This window comes from Carettochelys insculpta, chromosome 8 (assembly GCF_033958435.1).
Source record: "Carettochelys insculpta isolate YL-2023 chromosome 8, ASM3395843v1, whole genome shotgun sequence".
Taxonomy (NCBI): domain Eukaryota; kingdom Metazoa; phylum Chordata; order Testudines; family Carettochelyidae; genus Carettochelys; species Carettochelys insculpta.
This window is the reverse complement of record NC_134144.1, coordinates 36,521,241-36,537,498: the sequence shown is the minus strand read 5'-3', so window position 1 is coordinate 36,537,498 and position 16,258 is coordinate 36,521,241.

Genomic DNA, 16,258 nt, shown 5'->3' with positions numbered 1-16,258 from the left:
AAAATATTATTATGAAACATTTGTTATACATTTCTAATGATGTATGTAGGCATTTCCACAGTAACTCAGAATACACCTTCATGCCTCTGAAAGAGAGCTCTCACTTCCCTCTATTACAGCCATTGGCTTCTAATGAGCTGATCTAGTAGCTGTTTTCTAGGGCAGCACCAGGAGAATGACTGATGACTTGAGTAACTGGGAAATGCTGGTATCAGTAAGGTGGGTCTTGCACTTTCTCACGCCAACGTTAGGATTTGTTTGGAAAAGAATTCCACCCGGGGGCATTAGCTGAGAACATTTAGTAACTCTGTGTTGGTTTCAGTGGAAAATGTTATTGTACTGTTTCATTTGAGCCCTACCGGCTGTCATTTAATATGATAGTCCAGTCTGGTTCATCCTTTGGCATAACCCATGGGTGACAGCAGCGTCTTCTATCTACAGCCTTTAAATGCGTAGGGATGAGAAAAGAAGTCCAGTGAGCCCTAGTCACCTGTTAAATTGCAGTTAAAATTGGCTATAAGATTAAATAAATCCATATATGCAATGGTGCATCTTTTCCTAAGCTGTACAACTGCTTCAGAGTAATTGTTGTTGATTTTTGGCAGCGGTGGAAGTCAATGGTGCAATCTGTTTTCAATTAAAGTGCAAGTAATCCCTCAACAAGGCATTTGTTTTCAGTCCATGTACAGCTCCAAGTGGTTTAGGGCCACCTTCCCCCCGCCCACACACACACATGGGCCCACACAGTGCTGTGCAAGGACACTCTGTGCTCCCTGTTGCACAAGGCGTGAACCTCAGCACAGCTCCCTCTCCCTTCTAATCCAGTGTGCAAGGGGAGAACAGCTGCTATTAAGACAAAGCTAGAGCCGTGCTTTCGGAAGGCTAGGCTTTACATCCAAGTTCCCACAACTGGTTGGATTGCTAAGCCCAAGGAAGTTTTCTCTGCCTTTTGCTTGTTATATTAATTGAGTTTGTGTGCTTCCTATAAAAATGACCCTTTGAGGAAAGACCATGCAGACCACAGCTGAATCTATTGCTCTGGTGTCATTTCACCAGCTTGCACTGCCGCTAGAGACTTTGTTTGGCTTTGGTTTTGGCCCCGTGAAGGATGACCATATGTCCTCTTTTGGCCAGAATGGGCCTGTTTTGCAAGCCCTGTGTGAGCCACCCTGTCAGGAGCAATGTGCTGGGGTGCAACAGCTCTATTCTCTGAATTTTTTTATATTCATGGTCAGAATAAATTTTAAGTGCACTGAGGCGATGTGCACCAACCTAGAAACACGTTCTGCTAGCTGTGGGTACTCTAGTCAGCTGTGTGGCACCTGAATCTCTCCTGGGTGGCTGCCCATGCGCTCAGCTTACAGGGGACGCTGGTTGTGGGAGCAACTGGTGATGTCAGGCGAGAAATAATGCTAATTTCTGTTTCACATGAGTGGCAGCCAGGGCTCAGCCTAGCACCAGCCCCACATTGTGGAAGACAGCCTCAGGTGAGTGGCTGGGGCCAGCGCTTGTAGGGGGGGGGGGATGTTCAGGTTAGCCCCCAAAGTGTCCAATTAACACATTACATTTGTGCTGCCGTGACCATGTTGCTATTTTTAGCACTGTGGCTTGAGCAGAGTTAGCGTAAGGCTGGCTGAGCTGGGAATTACACCTCCCAGCTGCCCTCGGTCACCATCTTGCTTGCTTTTCAGTTTCACTCCTGAGTAAATATTAGGAGCTCAGAATTAGCAAAGTGTATTCCAGAAATTCCCAACAGAAGTAGTGGCCTGTGATAAAGTTGTGACAAATATCAGCAAAATGCCAAAAAAACCAAACACACCAAGGCGGTGTAGAAAAACCAGGAAGATAAAAGAGCCCTTCTCCTTGAGGTCTGAAAGGAAAGAAGTTATCAGCCAACAGGACAGAAGCAGATAAATCATTAAAGAGTTCTCATGGTCCCCCCAAAAAAAGAATGTGAGAGAGAGAGAGGGAGAGAGAGAGAGAGAGAGCTCGACAGAGAATTGAGAAAACCTTTTTCCCTCTGAGGGAGAAAATATTGCTCAAGAAAAATACAATAGAGTGAGCAGAATCCATGTCATGGATTAAAAACAACTCTCAAATTATAACATAGACTAAATAAATCCATTCTTAATAACGGCTATATTGGGTCAGACCATGAGCCATCTTGCCCAGTATCTTCTTGCCTAGTAATTGCCAAGGGAGGTTGTGGAATCTCCATCGCTGGAGATATTTAAGAACAGGTTAGACAGATGTCTAGCAGGGATGGTTTAGACAGTACTTGGTCCTGCCCATTAGGGCAGGGGGCTGGACTCAATGGCTTCTCGAGGTCCCTTCCAGTCCTAGTATTCTCTGATTCTATGATTCACACTGACAGTGATTCACACCAGTGCTTCATGGGGATCAGGGCAATTCTGGAACAATCTGCTCCTGTCTTCCGTTCTTGGCTTCTGGTAGCCAGGGATTTAATGTTGCTCTGAGCATGGGGTTGCAGCCCTGACCACCTTGGCTAGCAACTGAACTTACCCAGTTCTTTTCTTAGCCCAGTTATAGTTTTGGCTGTCACCGCATCACATAGCAATGAGTTCTGCACAGGCCAGAGGTGAGGTGTGTGAAAAAGTTCTTTTATTTGCATTAAACCTGCTGGTGCTGTTTGTTAAGTTCTTTGGGGGACCCTTGTGTTTGTAACTTGGTGAAAGAGTAAACACACTCCTCTAGTAACTTTTTCCATACCATTTGTGAATGTATGGATCTCTGTAACTTCTCCCCTTGGACATCTCTTTCCCAAGCTAAGAAGCTCTAATCTTTTAGTTCCTCCATATATGGAACCTTCTCCGGATCCAGATCATCTTTTCTGCCCTTCTGTGAACCTTTTCCAGTTCCCCTCTGTCCTTTTTGAGATGGGGGACCACAAGTGGACAACATTCTAGAGGTGTGCATGCCTCGGAGCTCTATAGTAGCATTGTGATACTTTCTCTTGTGTTCTACCTCCTTCCTAATAATTCCAAACATACAGTGAGCCTTTTCGGCTGCTGCTGAAGAAAGGCTAAAGAAAGATTATTTCTGAGCTACAAATGTATCTTTCTGACCATGAGTGAGAACATCTAATGGTGTTTCGTATGAAGCTGTCCGGAAGATGGAAGATTGTGTCTTTGTATGACTAGTGAAGGAGAAAGGAAGGAGTTTCAAAGGGTAACTGCAAGAGTGAGGAAGTATCGTGTTATGGTGAAGGCTGTGGTCTGGGATTCAACAGCTTTGAGCTCCGTTCATGGCTCTTTGTGACCTTGAGCAGGTCACTTGCACTCTGTGCTGCAGTTCCCGCCTTTGGCAAACAGGGAATGAGAACATTTCTTTCCTCCTATCTTTGTCCACTTTGTCTGAAAGCTCCTCGTGGCAAGGATGGCTTGTCTCTTTTCTGGTTTTGCAGCACCTGGATTAGGGCCTGTAGGTTATAGAAATAACAAATAATAACAAAATAAAACTCTGTGTAATTGCTCATAAATCATAAAGAAATTCTCGGGCCTTTCCTCGCACCTCCCTGGGGGGAGTGGCCTGTTGTCTCCCTACCATTCTCTCTGTCAGGCCAGAGAAGGAGGTTCAGTAACACCATAAATACTACACTCTGGTCACGTCTACACTAGCAAGTTCGTTCAGAAAATCAGGCCCTGTTTTGAAAGAACATGCAGAGCAGCTCCACACAAAATATGCTCTTTTGATCCAAAATCGAAAGACTGCTGCTCTCCTTCCCGAAGCCCTCTTCCACGCCTGGATCAGGAGGAGCGCCTCCTTTTGAAAACCAATGTGCAGATGCCCTGCAGGCCCTTTTCTCGAAGAAGCAGTCCTCATGGTGATGGATTTTTCAATCCCTGGCCTGTCCTTTCAAAACCGCAGGGGCTGCGTGGATGCCGTCTCTCGAAAGAGCGAATTGATCTCTTGATCCGCTTCTCTGTGTGCGGCTGTGCTCTTTCGAAAGAAGATCTTCTGGAAGATCATCTTTCGAAAATCGCTGTAGTGTAGACGCGGCCTCTGTGTTTATATAGGGCTCAATGTGGGGGGTGCCAGTAGGCAGTGACTGTTTATAGTTTAGGAGAACTGAGGTGAATCATGACAGTTCTGGAGGAAACAAATCTCTACCTTATTTGAGCTTAGCGTTATATGTAGTTCCTTGTTCTGAAAGGCTCCAAGACTACTTCTGGCCCTTGGAGAACAAGCAGACACATTTACTTACAAGTTATGAAACAATTACAGAAACCATCTTTCATATAAATACATCAGTAAAAGATGTTGCTATCTCTGCCATCTAGCCCAATGAAACTTCTTTGTGAATTTATAGCGCCTTTCTCAGTCTCTGTAACAAATATGTGAAGGGTCAGGGGATTGACATCCATGAATGTGAAGTCTTCTTCCCACAAGTTAGATACCATAATCCTAGGCACTTACAAGGTAAGTGGAGGTGAACTGAAAAAGTCAAGTTTTGGTTTTCGCAAAACCTAGGCAGTTCAGATTCCCAAGGGAAGGATTAAAAGGTTTCATTGCTGGCCCATCCTTAAATTCAAATTTCCTTACCCATGATCTCAAGCTTAGGTAGCCTGCCCATGGGAATGAGCTGCAAATCTCTCCCCATACTAGCTTTATTCTAGACTTTTCTGGAAAGAAATGGGGTGGTAGTGCTTAATTTGTGCCATCGCTGAGTCCCAGCACCTATAGGCTTGGCAATTCATACTCCAGGGCACATCCGGACTTGGCATTTCATAGCCCTGGCAGCTCTGGGTTGGGTTTGATGCATCAGGTATGAATATAAAAAAAAAAATTGTTCCAAGTCCTAACAGCTGGTTGCTTGAGCCCCAGCGCCCCTTGCGTTACAAAATAAACACTGAATAGCAAGTTTTTGATCTACGTTTGTAGCTCAAGTAATAAGCCAAATCTAAACTTTAGTAAAGCTTGGATGCTTTCAGGCTCTCAGACAGGGAGATTTTAGAGCCAGACTCTTTTTCTGAGAGCCATCTCTGAATAAAATACTTTGAAATGACATGTCAAGAAGTGACTGAAAATTATTTCCTTCAATAACCATTATAAATCATCTTTTGTACGTCTTTAGCCTTAATGCTCTGAGGGCCAGCTGACACCTGCAGTAGACTAGTAGTTGGTCTATTAAACCTATTAAGTACATGATTTCCAAAGTGGGTTGGGTAGTTTGTAGAATTGCTTGTATAATTAAGACTGCCAGTGTTTCTATTATGAATCCTGTTTGCAGCCCCTACCTTATTATAGAAAAGAGCTATTCAACCTTTTTTTGTGTGTGTTTTCAGTTACAAAGAAGCAAATCCATTCTCTGTGATTTCTGATGCAGTATGTGACTGGCTAGCCAAAAACTAAGCAAACGAGTTGAAATAATTGGGACATTTGTTATTTATTTTTGTTCTTTATTAACCATTTACCATGTAAGCATTTTTTATGCCAAGTGCATGAATATAATACTTTTTCTATTTTATTCTAGCTGCTTCTAGTCATCCATTCAATAACGTTTTTTTCACAGGTATTCTGGCCAGCAATTAGGGGCTGATGACTGGAGAAAACAGGACTCTGCCTGGGTAGTGACTACAGTTTCAGTGCCATGACTTGTAGGCATAAAATCAAGGCAATTTTAATCTGTAAACTATCTTCTTTTGGCTCATTCAGGTTCACTGTGTCAATTCATTTTGGGGATCTTGGGTTTTGAATGTCCCACTGGAGATACCTGGGGCCTACTTTCCAAAGCGCTGTCTGTGAAAGTTACTGCAGCCACAGGCGGCATTTTTGGAGACTATGTTATATTTTATGGTTGAAGCATGAAAACCTCAAAAAGCCATTATGTTGCGATGGGCCAGGTAGTATGAGCTGGGGGAGGGATGGCTAAATGGTTAGTGCATTGGACTTATCAACCCTTGGCTGTGAGCTCAGTGCTTGAGGGGGCTTTTCTAGAGCAGGTGAGTTTTTTTTAAAAAAAAAAAGCCAGGGATGGTAATAGGTTCTGCTGTGAGAGCAGGGCTTGGTGACCTCTGGGCATCCTCTCCATTTCATGAGATATGCATATCTCCATGTAGATATGCAAGGCCTTTTTTAACCAGTCCAGGTGATGTGTAACGTTTCTCACTCCTTGGTGGGAGGGAAGGGGCAGCAGGAGAAGGAATGTTTCCTATGGACTCTGGAATCACTAGAAGGGATGAATGCAATAGCCCAAGGCTCACCATATAAATTCCTAGCCTCTGGAGTGTGATTTTTGAGCAACAGAGGAAGGCTCTGGCTTTACCTGTTGCCAGGAGCCTGGGGGGCAGAGCAAGATTTTGGATAAAAGGCTGAATGTAAACAGACTCAGGAACTTCCTTTTGATTCAGTGAACAAACAGCAACTTCGGTCCCCCAGGAAGGTAACCCTGGAGGGAAAGGGTGGGAAAGACAGCCTACCCATGTCGAAGGTAGGTGATTTCTGGTACATTCACTGAGGTTGTAAGAATTTGTATATCTTTTCTATGCAATGTTTTTGCCTTGAGAATGAATGTACTTTGCTTTGGAAGTGCTGCATGGTAACCTGTAACTGCAGGCAAGTGCCCTGTTCAGCGCCTTGGAGACAAAGCGCAGCCCAAGCACTGACCCTTAGGGAGACAGGCTTGCTGGAGATATTACAGTCTAAGGCAAGGGAGCGGCATTAAAAACTGATTAGAAGGGACTGGGACCCAGGTTCCTACCCAGAGTCAGGGCATGGCTGGAGCCTGAGACCTAACAGGTCAATCTTGGAGTGGACTGTGACTGGGAAATACAGGCACAGTTGAGTTGGAACTGTGGTACAAAGCATCCGTAATACCAACAGAAGCCAAAGGGATTCTGACAGGATGGTTGGAATGGTTAAAAACAGTTTTGGGAGGGGGCTGTCCTGGCAGCCAATCAGGAGAAGGGTTTGTGGCAGTCAATCAGAGCCCTGGAGGGCTGTATAAAAGAGATGTCTGGCCAGGATGAAGGCACTCTTGTTCCAGCCCTGGAGGAAGAGGGACCTAGCTGCCTGCTAGAGTTGGTAACACGGACAGAGCAAGGGTGGAGGAAAAGTCAGGGTGAACCAGGGGACCTCTGGCTAGGCAAGCCCCAAGCCGGGCCTGAGAGGTATTAAGGTAGCAGAGAGGCAGCCAGGGAAGCAGAAGGCAGCAGGTCTGACCCCTTGCCAATGAAGAGCAGCCATTTTAGACTGCAGTTTGCCCCTGAGGTAAGGAGCTAGATGAAGACTGGCGGTGGGTCACTGAGGCAAGGTGGGTGTAGGGGATTTGAGGTACCCTGGGAGGGGAGAACCCCAGAGTGTGGGGCACTGTGGCAGGACAGCACCCAGAAAGAGGGGCTCTGTGGTCAGGGAGGGACACGGGCCTGGAGATAGGCAACAGCAGGTGAGACACCAGCCAGAAGAGGGTGCTCTGGAGGCTGGTTGACCTAATTCCCCTGTGGGGGCTGCAGTGGTGAGTCATGCCCATGACAGGGATCTAACCATTCAGCCAGCTCTACGTGTCTCACATATTCCCCTTACGTAGGGGATCTGACCAGGCCCCAGCAGTGCCAGCTTTTGGCCACCTCCTGCTCGTGAAGGTGTAAGGAGGCTACACCACAGCCAGGAATGAGGGTCAGTGTTACCAAGTTAGACTTTTCTTTTAGTTGTCATATGTCCTGCTACTTCCCCACAGGATCCGAATAACTCCCGGTGAAGTCACTGAACCCCCTTCTCCTTTCCTCTCCACTTGACTAAATCAGCAGTAACTCTGTTTAAAATCAGTGGTGCTGCAATGGTGGTGTAAAACTGATGAAAGATCAGAATCAGGCCCTCCAACTTCAGTGGAAGCTACTCATGTCCTGCCTCAGGGGGAACTGGGCCTGTTGCTCTCTGAGGAAGGAGAACATACTTGCAGGCAAAGCTGGTTGGTTAGTTCGAACCTCTTTCCCCCTTTTTTTCCCTTTTTAGCTGTTTAACAATTAATGACCATTTAAAGACCTGCTTTATTCTTCAATTTAATTAACTTCTAGAGCATCAGCCAACAGTACTTTATCACAGCCTGCCTAATTTCTGGGGCTCATTTAGAGTGAGAGTCATTAATGCTGGTGGCTGCTCCACTGTTACTTGTTAGTACATTTCACTCATGAGATGAGAACCAGGAAAAAAGCAAACCTTTCAACAGCCCCAGCGAAGGTCAGGTTCTAAGGCTAACACTGTTTTGCAGCCTGAATCCATGCTAGCTGTCCCTATTTTACAAGCTTATTTAGCTTTACACCACAGCTGTCTAAAGGTTTCCCAGGCTAATATTGCAATGAAAGGACTAGTATGTGTCTACTACCCCAGATGGCTGTACAGGGTTAGAACCACTTAGTGGGTTGTCATAGGACCTGTCCTGCTGACAATTGATAGCACTGCTCATTTAGTGCCCATGGTTGGATCCTGTGTCCTCCTCCAGAAGGGGTTAGATTCTATCCCCTCCATTGATGTGCAGTTCCAAGTGGGTTAGTGACATCTGGACTGTTCTCCCCAGCCATATTTTGTCATATGGGTTTTGAGTAGAATTTAAGAGTCGAAGATCCACTTTTCTAGATGAGATGTGTATGTGAATAATGTACTAGTTAGTGTAACCTGGGCCAGGTCCGGGCAGGCTGCACAGCAGGGAATCTGGCCTGGCATTTTACAGCAACAAGGACAAAGCTGAATACATGAGGTCACACATTGATCAACTGAGGGAGGAAAAAAAGAACCAGGATTAGAAGTTAGGACCAAGGAGTTCCTTGCTCCCATTCTTGCATTCAGGCCACTAGATCATACCGTCTCTTAGGTCCATAGAGAAGGCACAGCAACAATCTCCCCTTAGTTCTCTTTCCCTTGGTATGTTTCTCTGAGAGCTCTCTGTCGCCCTGAGACACTTGTGCCCATAACATTCCTGTTTACTTGAGTGCAATAATTACTTTGTAAAGTGTATTTTGTAACTGTTTGTGGAAGATGGTACAATGAAAAGGAACTTCACGCTCTCTACATTCTTCCTTAAAGCCACCACTCCCACTGACAGTCCCATGACAAAGCTGTAAAACACCACCAAATTAACCCAGAAAGTTACTTGCCTGGAGCAATCCTCAGATGTCTGCACCTAACTGTGCGGAATAAATACATAGAAATCTGGGCGAAATTCTATGGCTGCCAGTCAGACTAGATTACCATGTAATGGTCCCATCTGTACCAGCAGCTTCTACCGCTCCTGCTGCACCACCTACTGTCTTCCTCTCTTCCTAGCCATGCCCATGGCTTGATGTCTTTGCCCAGCCCCAACATCGGTTGGGACAAAGGGGGCAGTTACTCCAAGGAACAGAATTGTAATGCAAAAGAGCCTGGAGCTCCCAGGCACGGCTGCCAATGATACTGCTGCAGCAGCAACAGCTGGAGACCTGGGTCCTTTACATCACTGCCAGAGCACTGCTCACTGTTCTCCAGGCAGCGCTGGAGGGGGAAGAGGGGATCTGCTGTGATCCAGGTGGCACTGAGGGCTGCCTAGCCCCTGCCCTGCCCCATTTGCCTGAGGCCTCGCCCCTACTGCTCTGACCAGGAGCCCAGTGAAGCTGCATTGTCTTTACCCAATGAGCTGTCTGCATCAGTTAGATAGTAAGTTTCAACTAGCTCAACTGCTCTCAGGGTGCTCCTCTGGTAACAGAAGAAAACCACAGTGCAACGTCCCCCACTCCACCCTATTTACAGATACCTCCAAAAAAGCTTTGGATCTGGCATATTATCTGTGTTTGACTGTAGGCACCTTTCTGGGACAAATCACCGTTTTCTGGCGGCCTTAGCTTTGAAATACTTTGGCTCTGATGGGTCACTTTCCACACTGTATTTCAGTAGCTCTTCACTTTCAGTTACACATTTTGTTTGCTGCTTCCATCTTTATTCCAGTTTGCACAGCACTGAGCATTCACAAGGTACTAAGAAGGGATCCAGTTCTGCTTTGCTCCAGTAGTTGTATTTATTGCTCCTCAAGGCCACTTATCCTGACCATTGAAGTGTTGGCAGTACACTCTCCCCAACACACAGAGACATTTCAAAATATTTTTTGCATGGCTTTTTGTGAATCTAAACTTTGGCTGCCAGTTTTCAAGATGCCCACTCTAACATTCATCTTGTGCAGCTGATCTCGTTTACTAACCAAACTAATCATTCATAATTTGCAGAGATGTATGGATTCTACATCATTATTTTATCAGCATGTTATAAAGGCCTTGATATATTTATGAAATTAATTACTCTTATTAGACGGTGACACGGTGTTACTTCGGTAAATGCACTTGCCATTTCCCAACTAATTGTAACAATTAAGTTTCCATAGTTCTACCACAAAGCACAGATCATTAACTTTAATTACTTTGAAATGCAGCAGCTCAGGTACATACAGAGATGCACAGGTAAGGTCAAACTTGTTAGCTAATTTCTGCAATACAGTCTGTTCAAGTATAATCTGATGATTTTTGTCTATATTTCTCACTTGGTGCTTATATTTAAAGGGGCTATTTTTAATGTTTCTCTTTCTTTCACATACAAACCTGGTTTTTTACCTCTAGCCCACGGGAACAAGTTAAAAATAGCCCCCAAATAAATGAAGCAGATGTCTTTGTCCATTCCAAGACTGGAATTTTAAAAAATTCCTTGGATAGTCATTACTAACTGGAAGGATCCCCAATGGACTTAACATGCAGATTACATTTCCAGTAGTAGTACCAGCAGTGCAGTAAAGATACATTTTTGTAGAATCAGTGTCTCAGAGATGTAATGCACTTAGAAACATTAATTGTTAATCACCTTGGAGCTATAGACTGTCACAGTATTGCCTTATTAGCTGGCCGAATGAATGACTTGGCAAGACGAATTATGCTGCCCATTAGAAGGTGGTCTGGTCTGGAGGCAGGGGAGACAAGGCAGCATGAAGCCCCTTTGCCGGCAGCACTCTCACATGACAGACAGCTGTCATTTCTTTAGCCCCAGGTGTGCAAGTGGGACCAGCTGCTGCTGCTGCAGACAGTGCGCCACAAAACTGAGGGGCTGTAGGGGTCTGGGCAGACTCCGGGGATGACAAAAGCTTTGCCCCCTTGCATCCCGACTAGCACCAAGCACTTTGCTGTACAGTGTGTTTACTACACCCTTCCTTTGCACATGTCTAGCATGAGTTCTCAGTGATAGGGTGACCATGTCTCCCTGTCCCAAATACGGGACAAGAAGATATGGGGGTGGGGAGGCACAGTGCCTCCAAGCTCCGGGGAGCCGGGAAGGAGGCGGCAGCTGCCCACACTCCCCCTGCTTCCCAGAGGCTCAGGGAAGTGGGGGTGGGGAACAGCCCAAATACGGGACAATTAGTACTTTTTAAAACATAAGTTGGGATGCCTTTTTGGCATTCCAAATATAGGACAGACGGTCACCCTATTCAGTGGTGTTCAGACTTTTCCCCTCACAATCCAGTGAAAGAACGCTGCTGCCCATGACCCAACCTAAGTGTGGGCTCTGGGGTGAGAGGTTTGAGGTGCGGGGTGGAGGGGGGTCTAGGTTTGGGGACAGGTTTGAGGTGCGGGTTACCTCCAGAAGCTCCTGTTCAGCAGTGCAGCAGAGGTGCTAAGGCAGGCTTGCTTCCTGTCCCAGCAATGCAGACCATGCTATGCCCGAAAAGCAGCCAGCCATCGGTCCGGCTCCTAGACATGCCTGCGGGTAAAAGTAGTGCGCAGCACCGCCTGCATGTCTAGGAGAATTTTCATGCGTGTTTTCGCTAAAACTGCAGCAAGGACAAAATGTTCTTTTTCACGAGTTGGAAATGTCCAATTTGGGGTTGTAGATAAGTTACAGAGGAAGCCAGAGAGGCTAGATATCTCTCAGCTTGCTCATCTTTAATTATACTGAGTAGCTTTTAAAAGTATTGTACAACCCTTTTCAGTGTAATGTAGAGCTTATGTTATAGAAAGCTCTGTAGCTCTGTAGGTGAAGAAACATGCAGCAGTCCTAGGAGAATATTTCATGTCTCTTCAATGAAGTACTTCAGCAATTATTATGTCTGACCCACCATAAATGCTGGGTGGAAAGTATCTACCATTAATGAAGTATTTATCAGTCCTATAGCCATTTATCTGTTTGTAATCTCTGAGGCAAACAGAATTGTCACTGAAATTTAGTGTGTGGTCTAAAACCACTCTAGAATTTATGGACCATTGGCTGGGGAGAGAAGCTTTCTATTGCAATGCAGTTTGGATTTTTTATTAACAGCAGCAACATAATTCCAGGTTCTTCAACTCCAAAGGTGAATCACGAAATTGAATTTCTCCCAGCCATGCCTTCAACTAAAGAGGGATTGTATCTGAAGATTCCCGCTACGAGCTTTTCTTCATCAAGCTCTTTTTGCTGCTGGTTTACAACGGCCAATTGTGCATTGGCATTTGGCCTTTCAAAAATAGAGGTGTGGCTAAAAAAGATTAAACACTGTCATAGGCTTTGTTTACCCTGACACTGCTATCCCTAAAACTTGTCAAAATACACCTGGCTGCAGCAGCACACCCACATTGTGGGGTGCACAGTGCAGACACAGCCTTAAGTTTACATGGAATCTAAGACCTGACACATCAAACACATACACATAGGGGCAGTACGATCAAGTTCAAAGGGATTATTAATATATGTAAAGTTATATGTCTGCTTGTAGAAATGAGACCTAACTTATAACTCACATGCTAACAGCCGGTGGAAACTAGCATAATAAGAAAAGCAATGACCATTCAGGTGTAAAAAGGACTAAGTTAAAGTAGCTGCCATATAACTTTAACATACACCTTCCAACACTTTACTCCATAGCCCTGCTATGTAAGAGTTACCCACCTGGACCTACTTACCAATGGGTACGAAAGGATGGAAGACTAAGTGGAAGGATTCTGATACGTTAGCTTATACATCAACTTTCTTAATTTAGCCCCAGGTTTCCAAGCCTAAGTCCTACACTGAGTCACACTGGGAAAAAAAACCAGTATTTTAAACACTTGGCAAGCCAGCTACAACATGGATGGCATTCTTCTAATAGACTTGAACAATTGGAAATTACCTGTCATTTCTCTTCTGCAAGTGGAGACCCTAGCTGGGCTCACAGGCCATCAAGACATCTTATCTTTAAGGCTTTAGCTGCACTGGGAGGCCAGCCAATGGCATTGCTGCAATGGCTAGACAGCATGTCAGAAAATGAGTAAGCCCAAGCATTAAGCAAACTTAAACATTAAAAGATGGAGATCCCAGAGTGACCGGTGTGAACAGCAGCTAACTTTGGAGCTAGCTGGAGCCAGGATTATGCGGTTATAGTATAAACAATGACATGATCTGGGTGCCTGTGACTGAACTGGAGAGGAGCAGGGTGTAAACGGGCAAAAATGATGATTGTCTCAGAACACAGCAGCAGTACAAATCTCTCCAGAGCTGGGGAGCAACAGGCAGACACAACTGAAGAGGAGGGTGGCCTGAAAGCTGCCAGGAAGAATCATTGGGAAGAAAGATAGTATTGTCACATTCTGGGGTGTAAATCCAAACCAGTGAGGGCAGCCATCACTTGCCCTTTAACCTTGGGTGCCTGACAGTGCTTTGCTGTTGTAGCTAATGAGCAGCCTACCAAAATGCAGGTCACACCTTGAGTCTATGTGAGCTAGACAGCCCTGGTTCTCAAGTCCTAACTCAGGAGCCTCTCTACAGCCCCATAACTCCATTCTGGTTTCCACCAGCCCTGGTTACCACTTGCAGGGTGACCCCAGTGCACACACAGGCCCAAATCCACCCGATATTGTCTATGCTACAATGCTCAGCCCTCTCTTGGACAGTTCAGAGGAAATAATAGGGTCAGTTTGTTCCTTTACAGACACAAAAGCACACTATGGCTTATTAACTTAACTGGAGGTAAAGACGCCCTTCCATTTAAACACAATGAGTTGGTTTATGGTAAATACTGAATCAAATTTATTCATACGTTATATAGAGAGGATTAAGTTCAAGCCTAAGGAATGAAATAGAAATGGCTGCAATTAAAACAAAACAAAGAATACAGCTACATGTCTAAAGCTTATTCTAGTAAGATACAGGCTCTGTTCGAGACGGTTTCTCCCACCAGACATTTTACGCTTCCATGGCTGACTTTCCCTCAGTCAGGACTATCCACAAAGGTTCTATGTGCTGGGTTCCCTTTCCTGCATAGGTGAAAGATTTTTGTCTGAGCAGGTTTTTCACTTATATTTAGTTATGGAGATTTCCAACCCCTATTGACCGAAGGACCCATCTTTTTCAGCTTGCAAGAGTGCTGATTTCTTGCATCTATCTGGTGATGGATGCCCAGTGGGGCCAACAGCCACTGTGACCCCAGGAGAAAGGTGAGAAGGAGGCCTGGCTCTGTGCGCCCCTGATGAGGTTGGGCCAAAGGCAGAGGAGCAGGGTTTAGGGAAGTCAGCCCTTAGCACCACCTGTACCATTGCACTGGGTCTCCACCTCACAGCAGCACAGAGCGGTACTGCTACAGCAGTTCAAAGGGGTCCAGATTACAGGATGCTAATGAAGTAGCAGTAGCAGTGTCTGGGGCTCTGGTCCCTTTGAAAGGCCTATGCAACAGTTTCCTTTTGCCCTTCTTCCCCTCCTGTTGGCAGGCCTATGGATGCCAAAGGTGGATTTTGTCTTTGCTTATATCGTCCAAAGTTCAATTACTTTGTTTCAAGAAGCAGGATGACCTCAGGGTATTCTTCCCTTTCTGTGTGCTTTCCATCCCACTGTGTCATGTAACTGAGGCTTTCATCCGTCATGCTTAATGTACACAGGAGACAGGTAGATAGCTGTGACATTCCCTCCTCTTTGGGTAGACTGTGCAGCCTATTATCAATGAGTCTCCATGAATCCTGATATATTGTTAATACATAAATTTCACAGTGACAATGACTATCACTGTGCCATTAACTTTCAGAACAGTTGTCACACTGTACATTTGCTTAGCACTTGAGGTTGAGACCCTCCATCCAACCTCTGGCTTCACAAACCAGTCAATCCTTTAAACGAATTCTTCTGAAAAGTAAAACCAAGACTGAACATCTCTCCTGTTGTTGGGTATGGAGACCATTCTGTTTTCTCCCCAGTTGTCAGGCTGAAATTTGCCTGCACTTGGAGTTAGCTTGAGTCTGTTTGCATATGTAAACTGAGGTAAACATATTTTCTTTTTTTAAAATGGACTTATGTAACCAGGCTCCCCAATGGTATGAGCGAAGGGGGCAGTAGCCCCAGGGTCCGGCATTTCACAGGAGCCCAGAGCATCAGCAGCAGTGGTGGCATGAGCTCTGGGCCCCTTTCAAATGCCAGGGGAACACCACCATGGCTCTGAAGGAATGTGGGAGAGGGGCCCAGTGTTGAGATACGAGCGGAGCTAAGAACTGTCTGCCCTGGGCTCTGTCCCTTCTGTCCTTAGCCCTGCCCATTCCAGGGACATGGAGCTGGACCCCCTCCTGCTTTGCCCCAGGGCCCATGGTGGCTGTCAGCCCTGCCGTATGTAACAACTTCCACTGACATACTTGGTTTAAATACACTTCAGGCAAAGGGTGGGCAAAATATAGACGTGGGCCAGGTCCAGCCCCCTCAAGCCTTCAGATAAGGGTCAGGACAGTGCTGCTGCACAACAGGACCCTCGGGTGGGCTCCCTGCCTGCTGTGCCACTCAGAGTGGCCAGCTGCAGGATCCATGCATGTCAGGACACTGTGTGCCCCTGGAGGTGGTGGCTTTGTGTTCTGCTTCCACCCCCAGCACAAACTCACAGTTTCCATTAGTTGGCAACTCGCCAGTGTGAGCTGCCTGGACTGTGCCTGCAGTGCAAGCACCAGGAAGCCTGCCTGAGGGTCCTGCTGGTGGGAGCTGCCTTTGGTAAACACCTCCAAGACAGAGCCTGCACCTGGCATCACACTCTCCCTCGCCCCCACTCTCCCCTCCAGATCAGAGACAAACTCCTGCATTTCCTCCTTCACCCCGTCCCTTGCCAGAATCCTCTCCCGTAGCCACATCCCCTCCCAGATCCTGCCCCTCCTCCTGCACCCCAATCCCCTGCCCCACGTCACAACCTCCTCCAGCTCGATCCCAGACCCCGCAGCTCCTCCCTTAGTACCATGGCAGAGCGCTGCTTTTGGCTAATTACCAAATGACCGGAGTGTCCCGCCGCCCCGCCCCGCATCCAACACCATCGCCCACCCCG